Genomic DNA, 14,950 nt, shown 5'->3' with positions numbered 1-14,950 from the left:
TTCCCGGGTGGCCCTGTGTGTCCCTGTGTGACATGGCAGGCCTCCTACTCTTGGGAACAGACTTCCCTTTCAGTGACAGTCATCTCCTGGTCTATTGACCTAACCATACCCGAGTAATAATAAAGCCTACATTTTAAAATAGGACCTCAATGGGCTTTTGTTTATGTGGGTTCTATATACTGATATTTACTGTTTTAGATATTAAAACTGAGAAATTTTAAAAATATGTAAATGAATCCATTATACATTAGCATAGTAATATCTTAATGAAAAATATATTTTCTAAAACAAAAAAAATAACTGAGAAGAGTAGCACTGTTTCAATTTTTGCAAATCTCTTTAATGTCTGGCTAAGCAGAATAAAGCTGGATTTTGGGGTCTGCTTCTGCATTCAAAGAGTTGCAGTATCACATTCTGGAAAATTCCACAATACACTCATGAGAGATTGAGAATGAAAAAGGCAAATAACATTTTAGCATTTAATCATTGATTTTGAAATTGACCTCATAGACCCACGGAAAATGTCCCCAGACCACACTTGGAGAATGCTAACCTACACAATATTGACTAATACAAGCAAGTGTTTTAGAATTTAATTTTTTTTCCAGTTGTATTGAGATATAAATGACATACAGTACTGTATAAATTTAAGTGTCCAGTACTGTATAAATTTAAGTGTCCAGCATAGTGATTTGACTTATATACATCATGAAATGATTATCATTGATAAGTTTAGTGAGCATCCATCATCTCATATCAACACAAAATTAAAGAAATAGGGAAAAAAAAAACATTTTTTCCTTATGATGAGAACTCTTAGGATTACTCTCTTAACAACTTTCATATATATAGTACAGCAGTGTTAATTATCTTTACCAAGTTGTACATTACATCTCTAGTACTTATTTATTATCTTATGACTGGAAGTTTTGTTCCTTTTGACTGCCTTCACCCAATATCCCACCCACACCCGTGCCTCTAGTAACCACAAATCTGATCTCTTTTTCCATGAGTCTTGTTTGTTTGCTTTTGAAGTATAATTGACCTACAACACTATGTTAATTCCTGATATATAACATAGTGAATATTTCTATACATTTCAAATTGATCATCACGATAAGTCTAGTTACCATCTGTCACCATACGAAGATATTACATAATTGTTTACTATTTTCCCCACACTGTACATTTCATACCCATGACTCATTTATTTTGTAACTAGAAATGTGTGCCTCAGTCTCCCTTACCTATGTCTTGTCTCCCCCTCAGCTCCTCCCCTTGGCAACAACATGTTTGTTCTCTGTATCTATGACTCTGTTATGTTTGTTCATTTGTTTTGTTTTTTAGATTCCACATGTAAGTGATATCATAATTTGTCTTTCTCTGACTTATTTCACTTAGCGTAATACCCTCTAGGCCATCCATGTTGTCACAAATGGCAAGGTTTCATTCTTTTTATGGCTGAGTAATATTCCACTCTGTGTGTGTGTGTGTGTGTGTGTGTGTGTGTGTGTGTGTGTGTGTATATCAATTCATCTGCTGATGGGCACTTAGGTTGCTTCCATATCTTAGCTATTGTAAATGATGCTGCTATGAACATAGGGTTGCATATATCTTTTCTAATTACTGTTTTTATTTTCTTTGGATAAATATCCAGAAGTGGAATTACTGGATCATATGGTAGTTCTATTTTTAATTTTTTGAGCAATTTCCATAATGTTTTCCATAGTGGCTACACCAATTTACATTCCTACCAACAGTGCACAAGGGTTCTTTTTTCCAATCCTTTCCAATACTTGTTACTTGTTGTCTTTTTGATAATAGTCATTCTGACAGATATAAAGGGGATATTTCATTGCGATTTTGGTTTCCATTTCCCTGATGATTAATGCTGTTGAGCATCTTTTCATGTGTCTGTTGGCCATCTGCATATTTTCTTTGGAAAAATGTCTACTCAGATCCTCTGTCCATTTTTTAATTGGGTTTTTTTGATGTTGAGTTGTATGAATTCTTTGTATATTTTGGATATCAACCCCTTATCAGCTACAGTAAGTCCCCTTCTTACAAACAAGTTCCTTTCTGAGAGTGCATTCATAAGCCCGATTTGTTCGTAAGTCCAGCAAAATTAGCCTAGGTACCCAACTAACACAATCGGCTATATAGTACTGTACTATAATAGGTTTATAGTACCTTTCACACAAATAATACATAAAAAAACAAAAAATAAAACTTTTTAAATCTTACAGTATGGTTCCTTGAAAAGTACAGGAGTACAGTACAACAGCTGGCATCGAGGGAACAGGCAAGATGAGTTACTGACTGGAGGAGGGAGAGGAGGTGGGAGAGGGTAGAGCTGAAGGATCATCAGCAGTAGAAGACTGAGGGCAAGCTGTGATTTCAGTCATGCCTGACGTTGATGGAACGCACATTCACACCTTTGAAAGTTCAAAACTTGAAGGTTTGTATGTAGGGGACTTACTGTGTGTCATTTGCAAATATCTTCTCCCATTTAGTAGGCGGCCTTTTCATTTAGTTGATAGTTTCCTTATGTGCAAATTTTTTAATTTGATGTAGTCCCATTTGTTTATTTTTGCTTTTGTTTCCCTTGCCTGTGGAGACAGATTCAAAAAAAATATTACTAAGATCAATGTCAAAAAGTATACTTCTTATGTTTTCTTTTAGAAGTTTTATGGTTACAGGTCTTACATTTATATCTTTAATGCGTTTGAGTTTATTTTTGTGCATGGTGTGAGTTGTCCAGTTTGCTTCTTTTGCATGTAACTGACCAGTTTTCCCAACACCATTTACTGAAGAGACTGTTTTTTCCCCATTGTATATTCTTTCCTCCTTTGTTGTAGGTTAATTGCCCATATAACTGTGGGTTCATTTCTGGGCTGTCTTTTCTTTTCCACTAATCTATATGTCTGTTTTTGTGCCAGTACCATGCTGTTTGGATTACTGTAGCTTTGTAGTATAGTTTGAAATCAGGGATTGTGATCTCTCCAGCTTTGTTCTTCTTTCTCAATATTGTCTTGGCTATTTGGAGTCTTTTGTGTTTCCAGACAAATTTTAAAATTATTTGTTCTAGTTCTGTGAAAAATGCCATTAGTATTTTGATAGGGATTGCATTGAATCTGTAGATTGCCTTGGGTAGTATGGTCATTTTTAACAATATTAATTCTCCCAATCCATGAGCATGATATATCTTTCCATCAGTTTGTGTCATCTTCAGTTTCTTCAGTGACGAGTTGGTTGCTTAGTAGCGTATTATTTAGCCTCCACATGTTTATGTCTTTTGCAGTCTTTTTTCTTTTCTTTTTTTTTTTTTTTTTTTGTGGTACGCGGGCCTCTCACTGTTGTGGCCTCTCCTGTTGCGGAGCACAGGCTCCGGACGCACAGGCTCAGCGGCCATGGCTCATGGGCCTAGCCGCTCCGCGGCATGTGGCATCTTCCCGGACCGGGGCACAAACCCGTGTCCCCTGTGTCGGCAGGCGGACTCTCAACCACTGCACCACCAGGGAAGCCCGCAGTCTTTTTTCTTGTTGATTTCTAGTCTTACAGTGTTGTGGTCAGAAAAGTTGCTTGATAGGATGTCAGTCTTTTTAAACTTACTGAGACTTGTTTTGTGGCCTACAATATGACCTATCCTGGAGAACATTACGTGGACACTTGAAAAGAATGTGTATTCTGCTGCTTTTGGATGGAATGTTCTATGTATACTTGTTAAGTTCACTTCGTCTAATGTGCTGTTTTAGGTCAGTGTTTCCTTATTGATTTTCTATCTAGATGATATGTCCATTGATGTAAGCAGGGTTTTAAATTCCCCCACTATTACTGTGTTATTGTCAATTTCTCTTTTTATGTCTGTTAATATTTGGTTTATGTATTTAGGTGCTCATATTTGGTTTATGTATTTAGGTACTCTTATGTTGGGTGCATATATATTTTAAATTATCGTATTTTCTTCTTGGATTGATCCCTTTATCATTCTGTAATGCCCTTCTTTGTCTCTTGTTACAATCTATTTTGTCTGATATAAGTATTGCTACACCCCAGCTTCCTTTTTGTTTCCATTTGCATGAAATAGCTTTTTTCATTCCCTCACTTTCAGTTCGTGTGTGTCTTTAGATCTCTTGTAGAGAGCATATATTTGCGTCTTGTTTTGTATCTATTCAGACACTCTGTCTTTTGATTGGAGCATTTAGTCCATTTACATGTAAAGTGATTATTGATAGGTATGTACTTATTGCAATTTTGTTAATTGTATGGGGGTTATTTTTGTAGTTCTTTTTTGTTCCTTTCTTCTTCTTTTGCTCTCTTTCCTTGTGATTTGATGACTATCTTTAGAGTTACGTTTGGATTTCTTTCCCTTTTTTTGGTGTGTGTATTATTAGAGATTTTTGATTTGTGGTTACCATGAGGCTTATATATAGCAATCTATCTATCTATCTATGTGTGTATATATATATACATATATATATATATACATATATATATATATATTTTTTGCGTTACACAGGCCTCTCACTGTTGTGGCCTCTCCCATTGCAGAGCACAGGCTCCAGATGTGCAGGGTCAGCGGCCATGGCTTACGTGCCCAGCCGCTTCGCGGCATGTGGGATCTTCCCGGACCGGGACACGAACCAGTGTCCCCTGCATCAGCAGACGGACTCTCAACCACTGTGCCACCAGGGAAGCCCAGCAATCTATATATTTACCTGATTGTTTTAAGTTGCCAATCTCTCAAGTTCAAACACATTTTAAAACCTGGGATTTTTACTCCCAGTCCTCATGTTTACTGTTTTTGACATCATGTTTTACATCCTTTTGTTTTGTGTATTCCTTAACTACTTATTGTGGATATAGATGATTTTACTACTTTTGTCATTTAACGTTCCTACTAGCTTTTTAAGTAATTGATTTACTACCACTACTGTATATTTGCCATTACCAATGAGATTTTTCCTTTCATAATTTTCATGTTTCTAGTTGTGGCCTTTTCTTTCCTGCTTAGAGAAGTCCCTTTAACATTTCTTGTAAGGCTGTTTCAAGGTGATGAACTCTTTTAGCTTTTGCTTGTCTGTAAAACTTTTGATCTCTCTTTTAAATCTGAATGATAGCCTTGAGGGGTAGAGTATTCTTGGTCATAGGTTTTTTGTTTCATCACTTTAAATATATCATATCGCTCCCTTCTGGCCTGCAGAGTTTCTGCTGAAAAGTCAGTTGATAGTCTTAGGGGAGTTCCCTTGTATGTAATTTGTTGTTTTTCTCTTGTTATTTTTAATATTCTCTCTTTAATTTCTGCCGTTTTAATTACAATGTGTCTTAGTATGGTCCTCTTTCAGTTGATCCTGTGTGGGACTCTGTGATTTCTGGACCTGAACGTCTGTTTCCTTTCCCAGGTTAGGGAAGTTTTCAGCTGTTACATCTTCAAATATGTTATCTGCCCATTTCTCTCTCTTCTCCTTCTGGGACCCCTATAATGTGAATGTTAGTATGCCTGATGTTGTACCGGAGGTCTCTTAAGCTGTCCTCATCTCTTTTTATTCATTTTTCTTTTTTTCTGTTCAGTTCGAGTGATTTCAGCTACTCTCTCTTTTAGTTGGTTGATCCATTTCTCTGTGTCATTTAATCTACTGTTTATTCTTTCTAGTGTATTTTTTATTTTACTTATTGTATTGTTAAGCTCCATTTCATCTTTCTTTATTTTTCCTTTTTGTTAAACTTCTCACCGTATTTGTTTATTCTTCTCCCAAGTTCTTTGAGCATCTTTTTTTTTTTTTTTTTTTTTTTTTTTTTTTTTTTGCCTATGCCATGCAGCATGTGGGATCTTAGGATCTTAGTTCCCCGACTAGGGATCGAACCTGCGCACTCTGCAGTGGAAGTGTGGAGTTTTAACCACTGGACCACCAGGGAAGTCCCTCGAACATCTTTATGATCAGTACTTTTGAACTTTTTATTGTGTTGATTACCTAGCTCCATTTCTCTCAGTTCTTCTTCTGGGGTTTTATCTTATCCCTTTGTTTGGAACATATTTCTCTGTTGCCTCATTTTGCCTAATTCTCTGTTTTTATTTCTGGTTGGTTGGTTACTTTTCCCAATCTTTGATGAGTGGCCATTTGTAGGAGATGTCCCATGCATTTCAGCAGTTCACTCCCCTCTGGTCACCAGAGCTGTATGCTCTAGGAGTGCTCCCTATGTAGGCTCTGTGGGCCCCTTACTCTGAACTCTTTCTTGGGTAGATTGCCTGTCTCCACTTCACTTGGTTCTTCTTCTGAGGTTTTATCTTATTCCTTTGTCTGAAACATATTCCTCTGTCACCTCATTTTTTCTAAGTTGCTATTTGTATTTTATATATGTGGTAGGTTAGTCACGTTTCTCAACCTTGGAGAAGTGGCCTTTTATAGGAGATGTCCTATGCATCCCAGCAGTGCACTCCCATCTCATTACCCAAGCTATATGCTTGGTGGTTCCCCCTAAGAGGACTGCATGGGTCCTTCTGTTGTGTTAGGCTTGACTATGTGGGCAGTCTGGTAGGTTTGGTTGGCCCCTAGTCCAGTTGGTTGCCAGGCCCTGCCTTCTGTGGATGCTGTTGGCTGCTGTTTAGTGGTGCTACAAGGCATCTGGTTGAAGAACCCTAGGGGGTCCCAGGGCTAGTGTTTGCTCAGTGGTGGGCAGAGTCAGGGTCCAAAAGACTGGGGTGGTTGCTCACCCACTTGCAGGTGAAGCCAGACCCTGCAGTTAGTGCCAAACTACTTGCAGGCATATCTGGTTCCTGGAGTCTGGCTGCAGGCCTAGGGATCCCAGAGCTTCTTTCAGATTGTTGGGAGGGGGAAAGTTTCAGATTGTTGGGAGGGGGGAAATACCCCATGGGGTCCAGGATGTTCCAGAGATTGCACTGACCTGCTGATGGGCAGGGCCGGAGTTCAGCTGGTTCCAGGGTAGGCTCTGGCTTACTGCTGATAGGCTCAGTCTGCAGGCTGCAGGATCATAGTGTTCTGCTTCTGGTGTCTGCCCTCTGAGTGAAGCTGGTCTAGAGGCTAGTGCAGGCTTGTTGGTAGGAGGGCCGGTGCCTGCCCACTGGTGGGTAGAGTTGGATCTTGGCCCACTGGTGGGCAGGGTCTAGGAAGGGTATTTCTAGAGATGGCTGTGGGCTCAGGAAGTCTTTAGGCAGCCTATCTGCTGATGGTTAGTGCTGTGTCCCCACCCAGTTAGTTATTTGGCCTGAGGTGTCCCAGCACTTGTGCCTATAGGCTGTTGGGTGGGGCCAGGTCTTGGCATTAATGAACCAAGATGGTAGCCACCAACAGCAGTGTTCAGGTGTTTGAATGTCCCCCAGTATGTCTGCCACCAGTGTCTATGTCCCCAGGGTGAGCCATAGCTGCTCCTTGCCTCTCTAGAAAACTCTCCAAGACCAGCAGGTAGGTCTGGCCCAGGCGTCTATCAAATTACCTAGCCCTGGGTCCCAGTGCATATGGGATTTTGCATGCCCCCTTTAAGAGTGAAGTGTCTATTTCCCCCAGTCCTGTGGGGCTCCTGCAGTTAAGCCCCCCTGGCCTTGAAGGCAAATGCTCTGGGGGCTTCTCTTCCTGGTGCTGGACCTGACATGGGGAGCTTGACATGGGGCTCAGAACTCTCAATCCCTTTGAAGAACCCCTGCAATATTATTATTCTCCAGTTTGTGAGTTGCCCACACAGAGGGAATGAGATTTAATTATATCCTGAGTCCACCCCTCCTACCTGTGTCGTTGTGGTTCCTTCTTTTTTAAAAAAAAAATTCTTTGTTTTATTTATTTATTTTTGGCTGTGTTGGGTCTTCGTTGCTGTGTGCGGGCTTTCTCTAGTCACAGCAAGCAGGGGCTACTCTTCATTGCAGTGCACAGGCTTCTCATTGCAGTGGCTTCTCTTGTTGTGGAGCACAGGCTCTAGGTGTGCAGGCTTCAGTAGTTGTGGCTCATGGGCTCTAGAGCGCAGGCTCAGTAGTTGTGTTGCACGGGCTTAGTTGCTCCACGGCCCGTGGGATCTTCCTGGACCAGGGCTTGGACCTGTGTCCCCTGCATTGGCAGGTGGATTCTTAACCACTGCACCACCAGGGAAGTCCCATGGTTCCTTCTTTATGTCTTTAATTGTAGAAGATCTTTTCTGGTGGGCTTTTGCATCGATGATTGTTCTGCAGATAGTTGTGATTTTTGTGTGCTTGTGAGAGGAAGTAAGCTCAGGGTCTTTCTATTTTGCCATCTTGGCTGCTCTGTTCTTCCTCATCATAAAAGGCCACCAACCCTATTGGATTAGGGACCCACCCTTATAACCTCATTTAACCTTACTTACCTTCCTAAAGGCCCTGTCTCTAAATACAGTCACATTGGTCATAGGGCTTCAACCTATGAATTTTGGACTGGGGCAGGGGACACAATTCAGTGCATAACAGGTGGTGAAAATTGAAAACAGTGAGTGCGAGGGGGAAAATAACCAAGGCAAAGTGATATAATGTGTTACCAGGCTGGCTACCACTTCATACAAGACTTCAAAAAAAGAAGAAAAAAAAAAAAGGCTGGTCATTGCTTGGCACATTGGACTCTTCCAGAAGGGCTGCAAGAAAGAATTCCATCTCAGACTAGTCCATGGTGGGAAGATGCTACCTGCCTGACTTCCCACCCCCCACCCCCATCTCCTATTTCCTATAAGTCAAGGTTCACCCCCACGGAAAGCTAACTCACCACGTTACTGTGTGGTGTCATCAAGCCTTTCAGTGGCCACTCAGGAGGCTAGATTCCATTCTGCATGATGTAGCATTTCATCCAAACCCAGAAGTTAGGGAGGGAAACAGCATGTGAGACTCCAAGTCTGGACCTTTAACTCAGACTTCAGCCAGTCTGACAAATGCAGCAAAAGTGGTGCTGGAGGGGGCACAGTCTAGGAGTTAAGCCATGTCTTTCAAAGGAAGGAGTCAATCAGAGGTGTCTGATTCAGAACAACTACTGTTCTATCTAAGTACAGAGGTGGCTATCCTGAAGTCGCAACATTTCCTGAAAGGAGCACAACTCTGAATGAAGGTCATTGGGAAAGTATATTTTGACAGTCATAGAAACAATAATTACATTTTAAATGAAATGTAATGAAAGTATTTAATAACTGAATAATATAATTCATCCATTTTGAACCTTGACAGATGAGTCTTAGCCTATAACAAATATTATGTTTGATATACTCTGTATCCAACTGTTAATGCTGGTTACTACACTGTATCCTTCAGATTTGCTTAAAAACCAATGGAGTAAATTATACTATAGTTTATTTTGCTCATGAAACATGTGAAACATGAAATTGCTGTGAAAAGTGTTAGGACTCAAGATACATGCATAATGGCAGTCCAATTGAGAGCTGTCTTATCGCATCCAGGTAATTTTTAATTAAAGTGACATTGGGAAATGAGAAGGGAGATGACATGGGTTATACTTATTACAGGCCATTATGCCCTTGCTATTTTAAGGAACAAAAATATATGACCTCTAGTAGTTGACACTCAATAATAAGGAATGTCATGACTGCCTGCCAAATAGTCTTAAATACTGAACTGTAGAACATCTTCATTGCCATTACATCTTTTATAAGTTTTCAAATTACTTATTCCTGTTGTATTCATTGTTAGTTTCTAGGTTTATCACATGCATGTGTGTGTGTTTGTGTGTGTTTTGGGTTTAGAGAGTGGAGCGGTTATTTCAAGTGGCTTATGGGAAGAGAGCAGACATGCTCAACCAACAATATTAAAGCTGTCCAAAGAATTGAAAATGTATATATAAGTTGTCACCTCCAAAGTAAACTGGAGTCAATGACAGAGTAGACAGGGATAGCCAGGCAGGTATGTGTTAGGTGTGGCCACAGGAACAGCATTCCCAATGGCTTTAACATCTGTAAAGCATACCTACAAATTCTATGAACCAGAGGCAGATAATTAAGATGATAGTTCTGATGGCCAGAAGTCACACAAAACTCTGAGATCCACACACAGTATGTCACGTCTCCTCAGTTAGAAATTCGTTCTTTTACTGATATCCGAGCACCCATGACCTCCAAATATCAATCTGTAGCCCCATCTTCTCTGTCAAGTTCCAGACCATATATTCCACCTCGAAGTTCCACCTCAAAATCATCATGCCTCAAACTGAATCTGTCACAAGTCTCATAAACCTGCCATTCCTTCTATATTTCCTATCCTAGTTGATGATATTGCAAGTCACTTACTCTGTTAAGTTAGCCATTTAATTCATCCTTTCGTAAGTAGTTTTTGGTGGTTGGCACTGGGGATATAACAGGAAACACAGCGAAATCCCTTTCCTTATGAATCTTATATTGTTCTGGTGAAATGGGCAATAGCTAAAACACAGAGGGGGGTGTGTGTGCGGGCTTGCGCGTGTGTGTGTTAGTGTCAGGCTCTATGGGGAAAAAATAAAGCAGAGTAAAGGGATAGTGAATGACAAAATATGCTATTTTATATAGGTTATCAGAAAAGTCCCAGTTTTATTAAATTCCTCTCTCTTCTTCGCCTCCTGTGTCCAACTGGTCATTAAGCCCTGTCATTGATCTCCCTGCCTGGGGTGTCTCTCCTCCATCTCACTCCATTTTTCATGCTTCCATCCAAGTCATTCTTTTAAAATTCAAATGACTGTTCCTATGGACTATTATTGATGTGACATTCCACTTTCTTCACAATTTGGTCCATCCTACCTTCTAAACTATAACATCTACACTCTTCAGTTGCCTGTGAGAATTAATTTCTCCACCTATATTGATTCCAAATATAGATAGGAATAAAACAGCTTTATCAATATTTGTTTTCCATTAGTCTCTCAATTATAATGTGATCTCCTTTGGGTAAAGACTATACCATCATTCTTTGTTTCCCCACACCTGGCCCGGTTCCTGGCACAGAGTTAGTAACAAGTAAATATTTGCTTGGTTCATTTGAAGTACAAAAAAAAATTTCTGTTGAAATTAAATTTTCTTCTTCTTCCAGTAGAAGCTAGCTCTGGCAGAATTTCAGTGTCTAATTGTTACCTGATTATCCAGAGCTTTATAACTGTTGTCCTTGGAGACATCCCAGCAGAGCGATATTACCTAGACCACCAGGTGATAGGAAATTTTGTTCCCCAGGTGTCATAATAATTCCTAGTGAGTCCTTCCCAGAATTTAGCTTTGTGAACTCCAGGTGATCTTTGTCAGTTCTGCACCCGCTCTGAAATTTTTGACAAAGGAGAGGGTGGAGGTTGACAGAGCCCATGTTTCTGTAAAGCTCTCATCTTTCTGACATTATGTAGGGCAGGGTAATGACTGAAGTGGTGACTTGACTGAGAAGACTCTTATATGAGGATTTTTGTTGTAGACTGTGTCTTCTCCATAACCCAGTAGTGAACAGTGGTTAAAGACAAAAACCAAAATAAAAAAAACCCAAAGCAAAATAAAACAAAAAAATTCTTGCTTTACTGTAATTCTGGTGACACCAGCAGAGAAAAGTTCAAAGCCAATTTTAATCATTCATATAGCATCCTCAAAAGATGGAAAATTAAACCTGCAGTTTACTATCTTCTAGACATCACAGTGACATCAAAAATAGAACTCAGGTCTTCTGACTCCCACTATATATTTATTTTTTAAAGTAAATGTACAGAGGAATTATTTGGATAAAATATAAAAAATATTTCAGATGGCCCTGTAATGACTTTAAGATACTAGGGGAAAACACTTTGAAAGCTAAATAAATTAATAGTGAATTTCAGATGTTTGTAAATTAAACTATTAGATAACTCTCATTTTCTGTCCAACAAAATAAGCATTTAAAAATAAATATTAGGGCTTCCCTGGTGGCCCAGTGGTTGAGAGTCCGCCTGCCAATGCAGGGGACACGGGTTCGTGCCCCGGTCCGGGAAGATCCCACATGCCGTGGAGCGGCTAGGACCGTAAGCCATGGCCGCTGAGCCTGTGCATCCGGAGCCTGTGCTCCGCAACGGGAGAGGCCACAACAGTGAGAGGCCCGTGTACCGCAAAAAAATAAAAAATATAAATAAATATTAATAAATATCATTTACCCTTATGAACAAATTAAACTTTGAATGTTTGAATGATTCTTCAATTATATTGATAGCAATTATTGATTTTTAGCAGGAGGAAGAACGTTCCCTTAACTGAAACAAATAATGGAAACTGCCCATGTAGGGAAAATACATTTTTAGCTCAGGGATATGAGAGTTAGGAGATATTTTTCAACTCAGTGTAGGTTTTGGATAAATGCTATATTTGAAAGTTTTTTTAATTAAATTTATTTTATTTTTAATGATGTATAGTTGATTTACAATGTTGCATTAGTTTCTGGTGTGTAACAAAGTGATTCAGTTATATATATATGTATATATATATCTGAATATATATTCTTTGTCATATTCTTTTCCATTATAGGTGATTACAAGATATAGAATATAGTTCCCTGTGCTATACAGTAAATCCTTGTTTATCTATTTTATATATAGTAGTTTGAACCTGCTAATCTCAAATCCTACTTTATCCCTCTTCCACCCCTTTCCCCTTTGTAACCATACGTTTGTTTTCTATGTCAGTGAGTCCATTTCTGTTTTGAAAATAAGTTCATTTGTATCATATTTTAGAGTCCACATATAAGTGATATCATATGATATTTGTATTTCTCTGTTGGGCTTACTTCACTTAGTATGATCATTTCTAGGTCCATCCATGTTGCTACAAATGGCATTATTTCATTCCTTTTAATGGCTGAGTAATATTCCATTGTGTGTGTATGTGTGTGTGTATATATATGTATATATATATACCACATCTTCTTTATCCATTCATCCATCAATGGACACTTCGGTTTCCTCCATTTCTTGGCTGTTGTAAATAGTGCTTCTATGATCATTGGGGTGAATGTATCTTTCCGCATTAGTGTTTTCATCTTTTCTGGATATATACCTAGTAGTGGGATTGCTGGATCATATGGTAAATCTATTTTTAGTTTTTTGAGGAACCTCCATACTGTTCTCCATAGTGGCTGCATCAATTTACATTCCCACCAGCAGTGCAAGAGGGTTCCCTTTTCTCCACACCCTCTCCAGCATTTGTTATTTTTAGACTTTTAAGATGATGGCCATTCTGACTGGTGTGAGGTAAGTTCTCGTTGTAATTTTGATTTGCATTTCTCTAATAATTAGTGATGTTGAGCAGCTTTTCATGTGCTGTTGGCCATCTATATGTCTTCTTTGGAGAAATGTCTATTTAGGTCTTCTGTCCATTTTTTGATTGCATTGTTTGTTTTTTTGTTGAGTTGTATGATCTGTTTGTATAGTTTGGAAATTAATCCCTTGTCGGTCACATCATTTGCATATATTTTCTGCCAGTGTGTAGGTCGTCTTTTCATTTTGTTTATGGTTTCCTTCGCTGTGCAAAGCTTATAAGTTTGATTAGGTCCCATTTGTTTAATTTTGCTTTTACTTCTATTGCCTTGAGAGACTGACCAAAGAAAACATTGCTATGATTTATGTCAGAGAATGTTTTGCCTATGTTCTCTTCTGTGAGTTTTATAGTGCCCTGTCTTATGTTTAAGTCTTTAAGTCATTTTGAGTTTATTTTTGTTATGGTGTGAGGATGTGTTCTAACTTCATTGATTTACATGCGGCTGTCCAGCTTTCCCAGCACCACTTACTGAAGAGACTCTTTTCTCCTCTGTATATTCTTGCCTTCTTTATCGAAGATTAATTGACCATAGGTGTGTGGGTTTATTTCTGGGCTCTCTATTCTGTTCCATTGATCCATATGTCTGTTTTTTTGCCAGTAACATGGTGTTTTGATTACTGTAGCTTTGTAGTATTGTCTGAAGTCTGGGAGGGTTATGCCTCCTACTTCATTCTTTTTCCTCAGGATTGCTTTGGCAATTCTGGGTCTTTTATGGTTCCATGTAAATTTTAGGATTATTTGTTCTAGTTCTGTGAAAAATGTCATGGGTAATTTGATAGGGATTGCATTAAATCTGTAGATTGCTTTGGGCAGTATGGTCATTTTAACTATTTTAATTCTTCCAGTCCAAGAGCATGGGATATCTTCCCATTTCTTTAAATCATCTTCAGTTTCCTTTATTAATGCTTTATAGTTCTCAGCATATAAATTTTCACCTCCTCAGTCAGGCTTATTCATAAGTATTTTATTTTATTTTATTTTTTTGGATGCGAATTTTAAAGGGATTGTTTTTTTTACATTCCCCTTCTTTTAGTTTTTGCTTGTCTGAGAAATTCTTTATCTCTCCTTCTATTCTAAATGATAATCTTGCTGGGCAGAGTATCCTACGTTGCAGGTTTTTCCCTTTCAGGACTTTGAATATATCTTGCCACTTCTCTCTTGCAATGGTTCTGTAGAGAAATCAGCTTATAGCCTTATGGGGATTCCCTTGTGACTATTTGTTTTTCTCTTGCTACCTTTAGAATCTTCTCTTTATCTTCAGCTTTTGCCATTTTAACTATAATATGTCTTGGTGTAGGTTTGTTTGGATTCATCTTGTTTTGGACCCTCTGTGCTTCCTGTACCTAGATATCTGTTCCCTTCTTTAGGTTTGGGAAGTTTTCAGCCATAATTTTTTCAAATACATTTTTGATCCCCTTTTCTCTTTCTTCTCCTTCTGGGATCCCTATTATGCGTAGATTGGCTTGCTTTATATTGTCCCATAGGTCTCACAATGCTTTCATTTTTTTTTTCATTTGTCTTTCTGTCTGCTGTTCTCATTGGGTGATTTCCATTATTTTATCTTCCAGATCACTTATTCATTGTTCTTTATTATCTAGTTTGCTCTTTATTGCCTTTAGCTTGGCTTTTGTCTCAGCAGATGAGTTTTCTAATTTTCCTTGACTCCTCTTTATAGTTTCTAGCTCCTTGTTACAGTGATCTGCATTTCTAT

At 38.7% G+C, this 14,950-nt stretch overlaps 1 long non-coding RNA gene across 16 annotated transcripts in view; it reads left to right on the top strand.

The window, feature by feature from the left end:
- LOC102989342 (uncharacterized) overlaps positions 1 to 14,950 on the top strand; it is a 52,268-nt gene that overhangs the window by 17,908 nt on the left and 19,410 nt on the right. The window lies entirely within an intron of this gene.

This window comes from Physeter macrocephalus, chromosome 8 (assembly GCF_002837175.3).
Source record: "Physeter macrocephalus isolate SW-GA chromosome 8, ASM283717v5, whole genome shotgun sequence".
In the NCBI taxonomy this organism is placed as follows: domain Eukaryota; kingdom Metazoa; phylum Chordata; class Mammalia; order Artiodactyla; family Physeteridae; genus Physeter; species Physeter macrocephalus.
Note: the sequence above shows the minus strand (reverse complement) of the source record. Positions and strands in the feature narration are given on the sequence as shown.